General features: G+C 40.0%; 1 protein-coding gene and 1 non-coding gene across 5 annotated transcripts in view; one reads left to right on the plus strand and one right to left on the minus strand.

Moving 5' to 3' along the window:
* The window catches only part of HIVEP1 (HIVEP zinc finger 1), a 171,440-nt gene that overhangs the window by 141,028 nt on the left and 17,079 nt on the right, over positions 1-13,333 (minus strand). The window lies entirely within an intron of this gene.
* On the plus strand, positions 3,677-3,802 carry LOC139004678 (small nucleolar RNA SNORA28). Its single transcript, XR_011470527.1, has one exon. It is a non-coding gene; the product is annotated as a small nucleolar RNA SNORA28 (small nucleolar RNA).

Here is a 13,333-nt window from a genome sequence, read left to right on the forward strand (position 1 = left end):
ATAAGGCAGTTCTTTTCCATCCTTCAAATTGCATACACACCCTCTATGACCTGGTCTTCACCACCCTATCTGTGCCCCCTCTCCAACTCCTCACTGTTAAATTCACCCTGAGAATAAGATGACCCTGTAACTACACACATCCCCCGACTCACACACCACGCCTTTATCTCTACTCAGATGATCCTCCCAGATGATCTGGCCAACTTCTAATCTTCTTTAAAACCCCACTCACATATCCTCTTCTCTGGAAAGCCACTCTTCTAAAATGTTGTTAGCTCTTTAAGTATCTATCTATCTGACCATATAAAATCACCTAAGAAGCTTAGCATCCCTGGGCTAGAGAGCAGTGCCCAGAACACAGGGTGATGAATTAGACTGAAGAGTCACTTAGCAAATGCTCAATGTCTAAAATAATTTAAAATTCTCATACTGCTGCCACCCAACAAAAGCATTTCCACAAAAACCATATAATTATACACTCTATACTACACACATATTTTAAATATAGCAATCATTTTTCATATTTCCACAGGATCTCCAAAACTATCATTTTAAAAGTCTGTTGGTACAGAGGATCAATTTACTATTCTAATTTAAAGGGCATTTCCACTATTTTGCTACTAAGATAACACTAAAGTGAATATGTCTGGGCAAATATCATTTTGTCTCTAATTATTTCTTTGGGATACATTTCAAGAAATAAAACATCTGCATAAAGAGCTTTACCATGTCACCAACAACAAATAACTACATTGTTCCACACAACCTCAGGAGAAATGGTGTAAAAATAAGTGTCAAATGCATTGGTGAATAAAAATTATTATCTCCACACTGTTTCCATTCTCATATTTTATTACTGAGAGTAATTTTTCCACATATTAGTTCACCATTTATAATTTCTTTTGTCTATTTACCTATTATATCTTCTCATATATTAGAATAAGCTGTATTTTTAATATTAATTTCATCTATCCAGTGTGAGATATATTTTTATTTCTGCATTCTATCTCTCTACATCTAAGAGAGGAAGCTCTCCAGTGGTCTGAATGTTCTTTTACATTTTCTACTTTTTTTCTATATTTTGATTATATATGTATATGTGTGTGTATATATATGTATATGTATACTCTTTAAAATTTATTTTAACTTATGGGTTGAAGTTTCAGTACTTTACCCCCTAAACCACCTACTCAGTTAATCCCAACATTGTTTTTAAATGGTCCTTCCCTACTTATGTGTGTATGTTCATGTATATATAAGAACAATTCCAAAATTGTAAATATTAAAAAATAGGATTCCCATTAGAAATAGATTTTGGAAACAACCAATTTTATTGATATATACATACGAGACCACAGAACAAGGGATACGTGAAAAGTAAAATAAACTATATGCAATTTTTTCATTATAATTAGATTTATTTCGATATACCTATCAATGGATCCTTACACTCCATCTCTCTGAACTATTCTCATTATATCATTAAAAAATAAAAGAGCCCGACTGGCGTGGCTCAGTGGCTGAGCATCGACCTATGAACTAGGAGGTCATGGTTCGATTCTCAGTCAGGGCACATTTCTGGGTTGCGGCTCAATCCCCAGTGGGGGTTGTGCAGGAAGCAGTCCATGAATGATTCTCTCTCATCACTGATGTTTCTCTCTCTCTCCCTCTCCCTTCCTCTCTGAAATCAATAAAAATATATATTAAAAAAGAAAAGCATGATCATAATTCTTTCCTAAAACAATAATGTATATAAATTTGAAAAGAATAATGAATTATTTAAATGCTACCTTGTTTTCACTTCACTAAGTCCTATTAGCAGAATTCTATAGAATAGATATGAATACATTTGGAAAAATTTAGCTGTTCAACTGGACATATTCCAACTTTATTTTTCAAATATCTTGGACACATGATGAACAGCTTTCACTTTCTCAGATGAAACTCACGGATCAACCTGAGCCAAGACCATATAGTAGTATATGTAATCATTCATAGACAGACTCTGCTATATGTGCTTACATACTTTATATCACTAAAAATAATAATATCCACATCCATGAGGTGTCAGTAGTTCTTCATACATTTGGTAGCAAGGTCTTGATTCACACAAATGGTAATTTTTCCAAATCTAATGTGTCCAACCCCTGAGCTTACTAGTGTTTTTTTCCAGGATATTTTTGTCGAGATCCTGTACTTACAGGGCTTTTCCAGTGACATGTTAGGTCAGATGCCACATGGAGCCTGGCCCAACCCTCAAATGGAGAAACCACACCAATTGTCCAAGCTACTCTTAGCCAAGTCTCTCAGCACTGAATTCCTTTCTTCTCCTCCAGGCTCCCAAAATGCAGGGATATTAAAAAAAAAAAAAAAAAAAAAAAAAAGTGTGTGCGCGTGTGTGTGTAGGTTTTACACACTAAAATGGGGACTTGGAGAATTAGTTCAGTACGACAAAGAAAGTAAAGAGAATTCTTGGGGTTTGGGGGTAGCTTTCACATTGAATCAGAAAGCACTATTTCCCTTCCCAGTCTCTCCTGGCAGCTCTAGTTGCCCCATGAGACTTACCACTTTGTATGTGTAATGGTCAGGAGCTTGTCTCACCACTCCTATTGAACGGCATGCCTTGAGGCTGGCATTTCTGCCACAGTCACTTTGGCATCCTCCACAGCACTCAAAGGGCATGAAGTCTTGCACAGTTTTCCTGAGTGCGCAAGGAAAAATATCCAATCTACACAGAAAAGTCTAAATCCTTACTTCATTTAATAAAACTCTTCTAAAAAATTTATCACAGGTACTGCCAAAAATATCATTGCCAAAAATATGGTTTTTAAAGCCTAAGGGAGAAAAAGTAATCATTTTATAAACCTGCAATAGACCTGTCTCAAGAGACAGACTTGTATCAGTATTTCATAGAAATGACATGCATATTATAACTCCACACTTCATTCTTGCAACAAATGCAGGTGCTAAAAGGCCATTTACAAAGTCTATTACTGCACTATAGAACTGTGGCTGTATCATGTTTGTTAGGGGCATTTATGAGTTGTTAAAACAGACCTCATTCCAGACAGCACAGGGCTGTAATTCCAAGTGCAATTACAGGTGACTGCCTGTAAAACATCTACATAATCCCATCCACCATGTAACCAGCAACTTCCTGAGTTCACTTCATCATAAAGAAGTTCTGAATCTCTATTTTCTGTATGTCTAGATTCTGCAATGTCAATATTGTGACATTTATAGCTATTCAAGTACTTTATTTTCAAGAATTACTTTTGATAAGCACATTATTCACAACAAACACATTCTTTAGAAGAAATTAAAGGCTTCCAAAAAAGAAAAGGCAGTGTCTAAAAATTTGATTTTAAAAATGTAATAAAAAGCATATAAAATATTCTGGCATAAGGCACTTGCTAAGTGAAGTAAAATGTTAAGAGGAATTGTTAACTTCTCAGTTCTAAGAATCATATGAAAAAGTATGATAATTATTAAGAGGATCTGAATGTGCCATAGCCCAATCATATCCTCTCTAAAACCAAAAATGACATTAGAACCTGAAGTAACCCCATACCAGTTCCTCCACATTAACTTAAATATCATGGGACAGAGCCTCAGAGGTTGACCAGAGTGAGCTCTGGTCCTGCAAGACCCAAGAAACTTTCTGTATCTCTACTGTAAACCACACTCTGTGGCAGATGATCCAAACTGTCTAACACAAACTGAACTTGCTATAGCAACAAAGTCTAGCCTATTGTGATATGCTCTCCTCTTTGAGACAAGCCATTATATAGACTTAATGTTTAAAAAAAAAAGTATTTATCTCTACCAGATACCTTGTTTTGACCCTTCCAATCATGTCCTGAATTGTCTAGATAATGAACTACTACTGTTCTTTCATTTTATAGACCTTCCCATAAGACAATCTTATACACAGTAAATCACTTAACATTATCAATAGGTTCTGAGACTTTCAGCAAAGGATGGTAACAAAACCAATGTTACTATAGGCTAATTGATATAAACAAGAGTTAAGTTCTTACAGCATCTCATCAACATTGTAACCAAACTTTATTCAGGGTCCCGATGTATATATGAGCTCATTCACCATAAAGTGGCCATAAAAAGTTTCATTGTCACTTATAAGCACATAAAATTTAGATTTTAGAAAGAAAATAACTATAAAATATTGGGAACACTGGGATATCTGGAAAGAGCATTGAACCAAAATGTACTCTGAGGAAAATACAGTGTATGTTTCACTTACTATACAAAGTACCAACATTATTCTATAAAAAGAAAAAAAACTTAAAAGCAAAGCTAGATAAAGCAAGAAGTAGATAATCTGATAAAGAAAAAGTTACCACAACTATATTCCCAGCCACAACATGTTGGGTGGCTAGACTACCACTTACTAAATACCTACTACACACCAGGTATTCTATCTATGTTCTATGTATTCTTTACAATAAATCCAGGTAGATATTCTTATTCACAATTTAAGGTGAGGAAGCATAGACTCAGAGGGATCAAATAACCTGCAAATGACAGATCTAGTTAGTCACAGAATCAAAATTCAATCCCAATTCCACAACTCCAAAATCCTCACTTGCCCGTTTTCCCCATTAAATCACACTCTCAACAACAGAAGGTTGGGTACAAAAGTTATCAGTATAAGTATTATGAATTGAAAATATCGATAATGGCTGCAACAATATTCTGAAAGCACAATCATCTTACTTTTTATCTTTTAAAAAGTAACTAACTAGATTTTGGGCCAAATTGATGGGTCCCTATGAGCAGTCCTCAGTAAGAAGCTTGTCCAAATACACTGTGCAGTTTGATGTTCTCAGGGCCTGTCCAGGATGGTACCTGCCACCAAAGGATGCTCAGAATACCTTCTGAGAAAATGTAGCAATGGCAAAACGAGGATGTTGACAAATCTCCTCGCTAAAACAGAACTTAGGATGCTAGACAAAACTCAAAATTAGGACAAATTTAGCAGTCTGAAAATCAACCCAAGTCATACACAAATCATGAGCTGTGCTTCTCCATGAACTTCAGGTAAGATCAGCACAAAACAAGCCTATGGCACTACTGCATGAGGCTGCTTCCATCCCCTTGCTGCCAGCTCCATCAAGTGCAATAGTTCAACTGAAAGGGCTGAGCTGAGAACACTGCCAGGCCAGGCTCACTAGAAATGGAGCACTGTCCCTTAAAGTGGCAATCCCAGCAACAGGAAAACACAAAGGCTAGATAGAGGTTCTGCTAGCCTGACACGGAAGGTTTGTTAAAAGCAAGCAAGAGACCAGGAGACTAGCTATATTTCAACAGGGAGTCTGGGAGGTGAGACAACCATAGTGCCCTTGATAAACTCTCTACAGATATCCCAGGTTGACCAGAATTCTGCACATTCATCACATACACCAAAGTGGGCTCATACCACCTACATCCCTTGCTGACAGAGATCACTTCTACACACACAAAGATGATGCCAGGGGGTCCAGCTGAAAGTAAAAGACACAGCAGACATGAAAGTGCCTGAAATATGAATGTGCTCCCCAGACCCACACACAGATCCATTAGCAGAGAGTGAAAGCTTCAATGACTTGACGTGAACCTCTGACCAATCTTTAGCTGAACACAAAACTATTCTTCCTCAGCAGTGAACCCTAAGAAGCGGGGCTTAAAAGCAATAAGAAAACAAACAAAAAACAAACTTGAATAGAGACATCAGCAGCCACACAATATGGGAGAGACAGCCTTCACAGATTTATTCCAGACCACTCATTAAAAAGCAATAACAAACAAAACAAAAATAACAACCCAGGAACAACAAAAATCAGAATCCAAAATTTCTAAATTCCATTATCTGAAATCTAAAATATCAACAGAAAACTTGGAGACTTGGAGAGAAACAATAAAGTGTCACCCATACTCAGAAAAAAAGCAGTCAATCGAATCTGTCTCAAATGTCTCCAAATGTTAGATTTAATAGGGTAAATTCAAGTGACTAAAGGAAACCATGTTTAAAGAATGAAAATAAAGCCCTAGCCGGTTTGGCTCAGTGGATAGAGCATCGGCCTGTGGACTGAAGCGTCCTGGGTTTGATTCCAGTCAAGGGCACATGCCCAGGTTTTAGGCTCAATCCCCAGAAGGAGGTGTGCAGGAGGCAGCCGATCAATGATTCTCTCTCATCATTGATGTTTCTATCTCTCTCTCCCTCTCCCTTTCTCTCTGAAATCAATAAAAATATTTTTTTAAAAGAATTAAAATAAAGTATGACAATGATAACTCAACAAATAAGGAATATTGATAAAGAGATATAGATTATTAAAAAAAGAAAACAAAATGGAAATTCTGGAGTTAAAAAGCACAATAAATGAAATGAAAAAATTTACTAGACAGGTTCAACAGCAAATCTGAGGTAGCCAAGAAAAAATCAGTACAGCTGATGATAGCTCAATGGAGTTTAAGCAATCCAAGGAACAGAGAGAAAAAAAGATCAAAGAAAAATTAACAGAGCCTCAGAAAGCTATGAAACAACATCAAGCTTACCAACATATTTGCAATGGAGAAGAGAAAGAAGTGCCAAAAATATTTCAAATATAATGGCCTAAAACTTCCCAAATTTGATATGAAGCAAAATAACTATTCTTTATTATCCAAAAAGTTAAAAAAAAAACCTAAAAATGGGTTAATACAAAGAGATCCACACCTAAATACATAGTATTCAAACTGCTCAATGACAAAGAGGAAAACTTGAAAGTAACAAACAACAAAATTCATCATACACAGAGAAGAACACTGTGAACAGCTGGCTTCTCCTCATAAACGATGAAGGCCAGAAGCAGTGGAATGTCCACAGTGCAGAAAGGATGTGGGAGGGGGATTATCAGCCAGGAATTCGATAACCAGAAACTACTCTTCAAAACTGAAAGAGGAAAAAAAGACATTCCATTAATTTTTTTAAAAGAGAATCTGTTGCTAGAAAATGTGCCTTACCAGAAATGCTACACAGTCCTTCATGAGACACATGGATGATTAACTTGAATCCACAAGAAGAAAATAAGTACCACAAATGGTAAATATTAGTTAGATATAAGACTCTATTAAGCCCTGGCTGGTGTTGCTCAGTAGTTACAGTGTCGGCCTGCACATTGAAGAGTCTTGGGTTTGATTCCGGTCAAGGGCATGTACCTGAGTTGTGGGTTGGCTTCCTGACCTTGGTCGGGGCACATGCAGGAGGCAACCAGTCTCACATCGATGTTTCTCTCTCTCTCTCTCTCTCTCTCTCTCTCTCTCTCTCTCCCCCTCCCTCCCTCCCTCCCTCCCTTTCCTCCCTTCCACACTCTATGAAAAGCAATGAAAAAAATATCCTCAGGTGGGGATTAACAACAACAAAAAGAAGACTCTTAATATTTTTCTCATTTCTTCTCTTAAACTCTTTAGAAAACATAAGATTGCAAAATTTAACATTGTGTATAGCTAGGTTTAAAACATACAAGGATCAAACATATATGACAATGAATTGCATAAAGGAAGGGGAAAGAAAAAGAGACAAACTGCCCTAGCCAATATGGCTCAGTGGATAGAGCGTCAGCCTGTGGACTGAAGGGTTCCAGGTTCAATTCCGGTCAAGGGCACATACCCAGGTTGCAGCTCGATCCCCAGTAAGGGGCGTGCAGGAAGCGGCCAATCAATGACTCTCATCATTGATGTTTCTATCTCTCTTTCCCTTTCCCTTCCTCTCTGAAATCAATAAAAATATCTTGAAAAAGAAAAAGAAAAAGAGACAAACTGGAACAAAGTTTGTATATTTTACCAGAGTTCTGCTAGTATTATTCAGCTAGTAGACAATAATAAACTATATTACACTTTGTAGAACAATCACTAAGAAAATTACTCAAAAGTATAGTAAAAACAATAAAAGCAACACAGAAATCAAAACTGTACAATAAAAAAATGAACACGAAAGAAGTGACATATAGATGAACAAAAGTATAAGGCAAATAAAAAAGAAATATTAGAGAATATATTATGAATTTGACCCCAAAGACAAGGAAAGTAAAGGCAAAAATAAATGAATGGGACTATATTAAACTCAAAAGCTTCTTCACAGCAAAAACAAATGACAGCAAAAAGGCAACCAACCAAATGGGAGAAGATATTTGCAAATGACAGCTCTAACAAAGGCTTAATTTCTAAAGAATTCATACAACTCAACACCAAACAAACAATCTAATTAAAAATGGGCAGAGGAACTGAACAGAAACTTCTCCCAAAGAGGTCATACAAATGGCCAACAGATTTATGAAAAGATGTTCAACTTCACTAGCTATAAGGGAAATGCAAATCAAAACTATAATGAGACACTATCTCACACCTGTTAGAATGGCTATTATCAACAAGACAAGTATTAACAAGTACTGGAGAGGTTGTGAAGAAAGGATGGGTGGGAATGTAAACTGGTACAGCCATTATGGAAAACAGTATGGAGGTTGCTCAAAAAATTAAGAACAGAGTTACCATATGAACCAGCAGTCCCCCCTAAAAATCAAAAAAATGTATTCATAATGATATATGTACACTCCTATGTTCACTACAGCATTATTCAAGGTGGCCAAGACATGGAGACAACCGAAGTGTCCTTCGATAGATAATTTGGATAAAGATGTATGTAGTACATACATACTATAGAATGCTACTCAGCCATAATAAGAAACGATGAAATACTGCCATTTGGGACAACATGGGTGGGCCTTGAGAATATTATACTAAGCAAAGTAAGTCAGTCAGAAAAAACTAAGAAGCATATCATTTCACTCATATGTGGAATATAAAACTGAAACTCAAGAAACAGATAACAGTACAGTAGTTACCAGAGGAAAGGGGGTAGTGAGAAGTAAAGGGTAAAGGGGGCCAAAGATATGGTGACGAAAGATTAATTTGACTTTGGGTAATGGACACACAATGCAATAAACATATCACTTGAAACCTGAATGATCTTATTAACCAATGTTACCCTAATAAATTTAATTTTTAAAAAATTAAAATATAAAATAAAAAGTAAAAGAAAGTAACAAAATGGCAGACACAAATCCAACAACAATAATTACATTAGTGTGAAAGGAATAAACACCTCACTGAAAGGACAAATTGTCAGACTGGATAAAAGACCTATTCCAACAGCATGCTGTGCATAGGAGGCAAACCATAGCTTCAAAGTAAAAGGTTAGGGAAAGATATGCCATGCAAACAGCAACCCTAAGAGAGCTAGAATCTCATAATTATATTAGGTAAAACAGATGTGAACCAACTTGACCTAAGTGACATTGATAGAATATCCCAGCTAACTGCAGCCTTGGACATGATTGTTTACATTATTCATAATAGCCCAAACCCAAAACCATTCAGATGTTTAATAAAGAATTATTAAAAAAAGAAAAGAATGACAGTAATGGATTATAACTCATTAAAAAAATCTATCTAGCCGAAACCAGTTTGGCTCAATGGATGGAGCGTCGGCCTGCGGACTGAGGGATCCCGGGTTCGATTCCTGTCAAGGGCATGTGCCTGGGTTGCGGGCACATCCCCAGTGGGGGATGTGCAGGAGGCAGCTGATCGATGTTTCTCTCTCATCGATGTTTCTGGCTCTCTGTCTCTCTCCCTTCCTCTCTGTGAGGGATCAATAAAATATATTTTAAAAAAAATCTATCTATAATGATAAAAGCCTAATATGCAAATCGACCAAATGACTGAACAGCAGCACGACCGTCCAGATGACCTTCCGGATGACCACGCTATGGCGCGAACTGGCGCCAGGCCAGCCAAGGCGGGTGCGATACGCTTGGCCAGGGGGGCCCTGCCATCACCCCATGATCGCCCAGCAGAGGGAGGCCCAGGCCACCTGGCTGGCGGTGCTGCGGCAGGTGGGCGGGGCCTCCCTCTGCGGGCAATCGATCTGGAGGCCCCGCCATCAATCACCCCGCAGAGGGAGGCCCAGGCCAGCCAAGCGATTGCACTCCACACCTGTCACCACAAGAGAGAGGCAACCAGTGGCGGGGGAGGGAGTGGCAGCGCCACACAGATGGCAAGCAGTGGGAGCGGCGGAGGCAGGGCCAGCTGCCGGCAGCCGGGGGAAGAAAAGTCCCAATAGGCTCTGATAGTCAGCCAGGCCTAGAGACCCTACCTGAGGGGTCGCGGATTACGAGAGGGTGCAGTGTGGGCTGAGGGACACCCCCGTCCCCTGTGCACGCATTTCATGCACAGGGCCTCTAGTTAAAAATAAAAAGCCAGAAAGCAAATCAGCAGTTGCCCGGGGCCAGCGATGACAGTGAGGATTAACTACTAACAAGCTCAGGGAAACTTTGGGGATGATGGGCATATTCTAAAACCGGATTGTGTTAAAGCCTACATAATGCTATAACCTTACTAAATATCACTGAACTGTACACTTATAATGGGTTAAATTTTATTGTATGTAAACTTTATCTTAACAAAGCTGTAAGAGAAAAAAATACTGTGCAATGGTTTGACTCAGGCAATAACTACCGTCTGAAGACTGAAAAAGGCATTCCACTCCTTCTTGGAAGAACATATCACCAAATGCAAACTCTAGCTCATCCAAGATGCTCATGTGAATGCTATCCACATTGTTAACACATCACTTACATGACATTAATTCCATCAAAACATATTGCATCAACTTAAATATCAATGTAGAGAAGGCCAAATAATGCATTTAACCCCTCTGCCATGCAGTCACACATCTGCTTATATATGCTAACTGAACAGATGTGGCCAGAGTGGCCCTTTGTTTTCACCTCGCTTCATAACCACGATGGGCTCTCCTTTCCCAGAGAAAGGAAACATGTTAACAGTTACTGAGTCTGATAGCACTTCTGAGCCATGCTAACACTGGCATGTATCAAACTACAGAGACTAATGTTCCAATGTGTCTGTACAGAATTAACATTGCTTTTAAAAGTATTTCTCAAAATACATAATTACCATGAACTCAATCAAGCCTATCCTTAACATAAACTTAAAAATAAAGTAAAATAAAACCAGAACATTAAAATATCATTTTTTCTACTTACTCTCATCACACAACCCAAACCACAAACAATAAAAAATTACTTGGAGATTAAAGAGAGTATTGTAGGAAGTAGAGAATTCAGACATAACAGAAACGTAATCACGTTCCCAAAAACCCAAGTTCAAACTATAATACCTGATGAGTTAATAGCAATTGTCACTCAGACGGCCTATCCCCTGGTCATGGTCCTGCTCTCAGAACAACACTTACCACTCGCAACGACAGGGCTGCCTCTGAGGGAGCATGTTTTCGAAGGCACTGCCCTCAAAGATGGCTCCATTTTCCTGAAGGAAAACCCTTCACAAGTTGTTTGGTGTACAGCATTGTAAACCACCGCTTTCAATATTTTTCTGTCACTGTGATTTAAATCTAGAGGTGACTAAAGGAGACAATCTACACTAATAAAAGACAAACATGCAAATTGACTGCACCTTTGCTATGCCTTAAGCCACACCCACCAGCCAATCAGAGTGACTATATGCAAATTAACCCAACCAAGATGGCGGCCAGCAGCCACAGAGCTAAAGCAAGCAGGAGGCTTGGTTGGTTGCCCCAATGATGGAGGAAGCCAAGCTTCCTGCTTACCGTGGCAGGCCCTGAGCTACACTCAAAGCAACAAAGTTTCAATTATAGAAAGTAAATAAACCCCGGATACCTGAGCAGGAGGCTTCCCTCCCACCTGCCCTGGCTGGCTCTGAGCTCCTCTCAAGGCTACAAAGTTTCAATTATAGAAGGTAAATAAATCCCAGAATAAAAAAGAAAAAGAAAAAAAGGAGAGGCTGGGAGTTTCCGTCGCCGGCGGTCTTGGCCAGCCTGAAAACGGCCCTCAGCCCCTCACCCATACTGGCTGGGCACCCCAGTGGGGACCCCCCACCCTAAAGGGAGTGTGGCCAGCCTGAAAACAGCCATCAGCCCCTCACCCAGGCTGGCCAAACCTCCATGGGGTGAGGATCCCCATTGGGGGGGTCTTGACCAGCCTGCAAACAGCCATCAGCCTGTCACTGAGGCTGGCCAGGCACCCCAGTGGGGACCCCCACCCTGAAGAGGGTGTGACCAGCTGCAAACACCTATCAACCCCTCACCCAGGCTGGCCAGGCACCCCAGTGGGGACCCCCACCCTGATCCGGGACACCCTTCAGGGCAAACCAGCCAGCCCCCACCCATGCACCAGGCCTCTATCCTATATAATAAAAGGGTAATACGCAAACTGACCCTAACGGTAGAATGACTGGTCACTATGACACACACTGACCACCAGGGGGCAGACGCTCAATGCAGGAGCTGCCCCCTGGTGGTCAGTGCGCTCCCACAGGGGGAGCTCTGCTCAGCCACAAGCCAGGCTGCCAGCTGCCAGTACAGCAGTGGTGGTGGGAGCCTCTCCCGCCTCCTCAGCAGCGCTAAGGATGTCCAACTGCAGCTTAGGCCTGCTCCCTGTTAGCAAGTGAACATCCCCCGAGGGCTGCCAGGGTGCCAGAGGGATGTCTGACTGCCAGCTTGGGCCCGATCCCCCAGGGAGTGGGCCTAAGCCAGCAGGTGGACATCCTCTGAGGGGTCCCAGACTGCAAGAGGGCATAGGCCGGGCTGAGGGACCGTCTCCCCCCCCCCCCCCCCCAAGTGCACAAATTTTTGTGCACCAGGCCTCTAGTACAACTATAAAAAGGTCAGCACTCCATCTGATGTAACAGCAAGCTCCCTGACAACCTAGGCATTTCGGTGGGGACCCACAATCTTGGCATTAGAACATCAAGAACAAGTGAATTTTTCTGGTGAGACCAACTCAACCTCTAAGGTTCTCCCTTCACCTTAGAACCACAAGGAAAGGGACTTCTTCCCAAACAAATTGGATTCCTTTGTCGTGCTTGGCAGGCAGCAGAGGCTCACATACTAGAGCAGTAGCCCTAGGTTCCCCTAGATTTCATTCCTACAGTGTCCTCTACAGAAAGATGAAGCATTCTTACTTATTCCCAAACCTAAAAGGGTTTTTAAATAAGTAATCCAATTCTTCTCAATTTCCTAGAAGTCGTCAGTAAACTCTTTCTGCAAAATGTTAGGAAAATAAATATTCTAGGCTTTGCCCAGCTACTTGCAACCAATGAACTCTGCCTCTATAGCAGTCCTAGACAACATGTAAATGAATGGGCAGGGCTGCATTCCAATAAAACTGTTTTTATAAAAACAGGTGGAAGACCAGATTCAACAAGTATACTGTAGTTTGCTGACCTTGTCCTAGAATAA

The sequence above is a fragment of the Myotis yumanensis genome, unplaced genomic scaffold (genome assembly GCF_028538775.1).
Source record: "Myotis yumanensis isolate MYYU_CA2020_CCGP unplaced genomic scaffold, mMyoYum1.0.hap1 SCAF_2, whole genome shotgun sequence".
Taxonomy (NCBI): Eukaryota; Metazoa; Chordata; class Mammalia; order Chiroptera; family Vespertilionidae; genus Myotis; species Myotis yumanensis.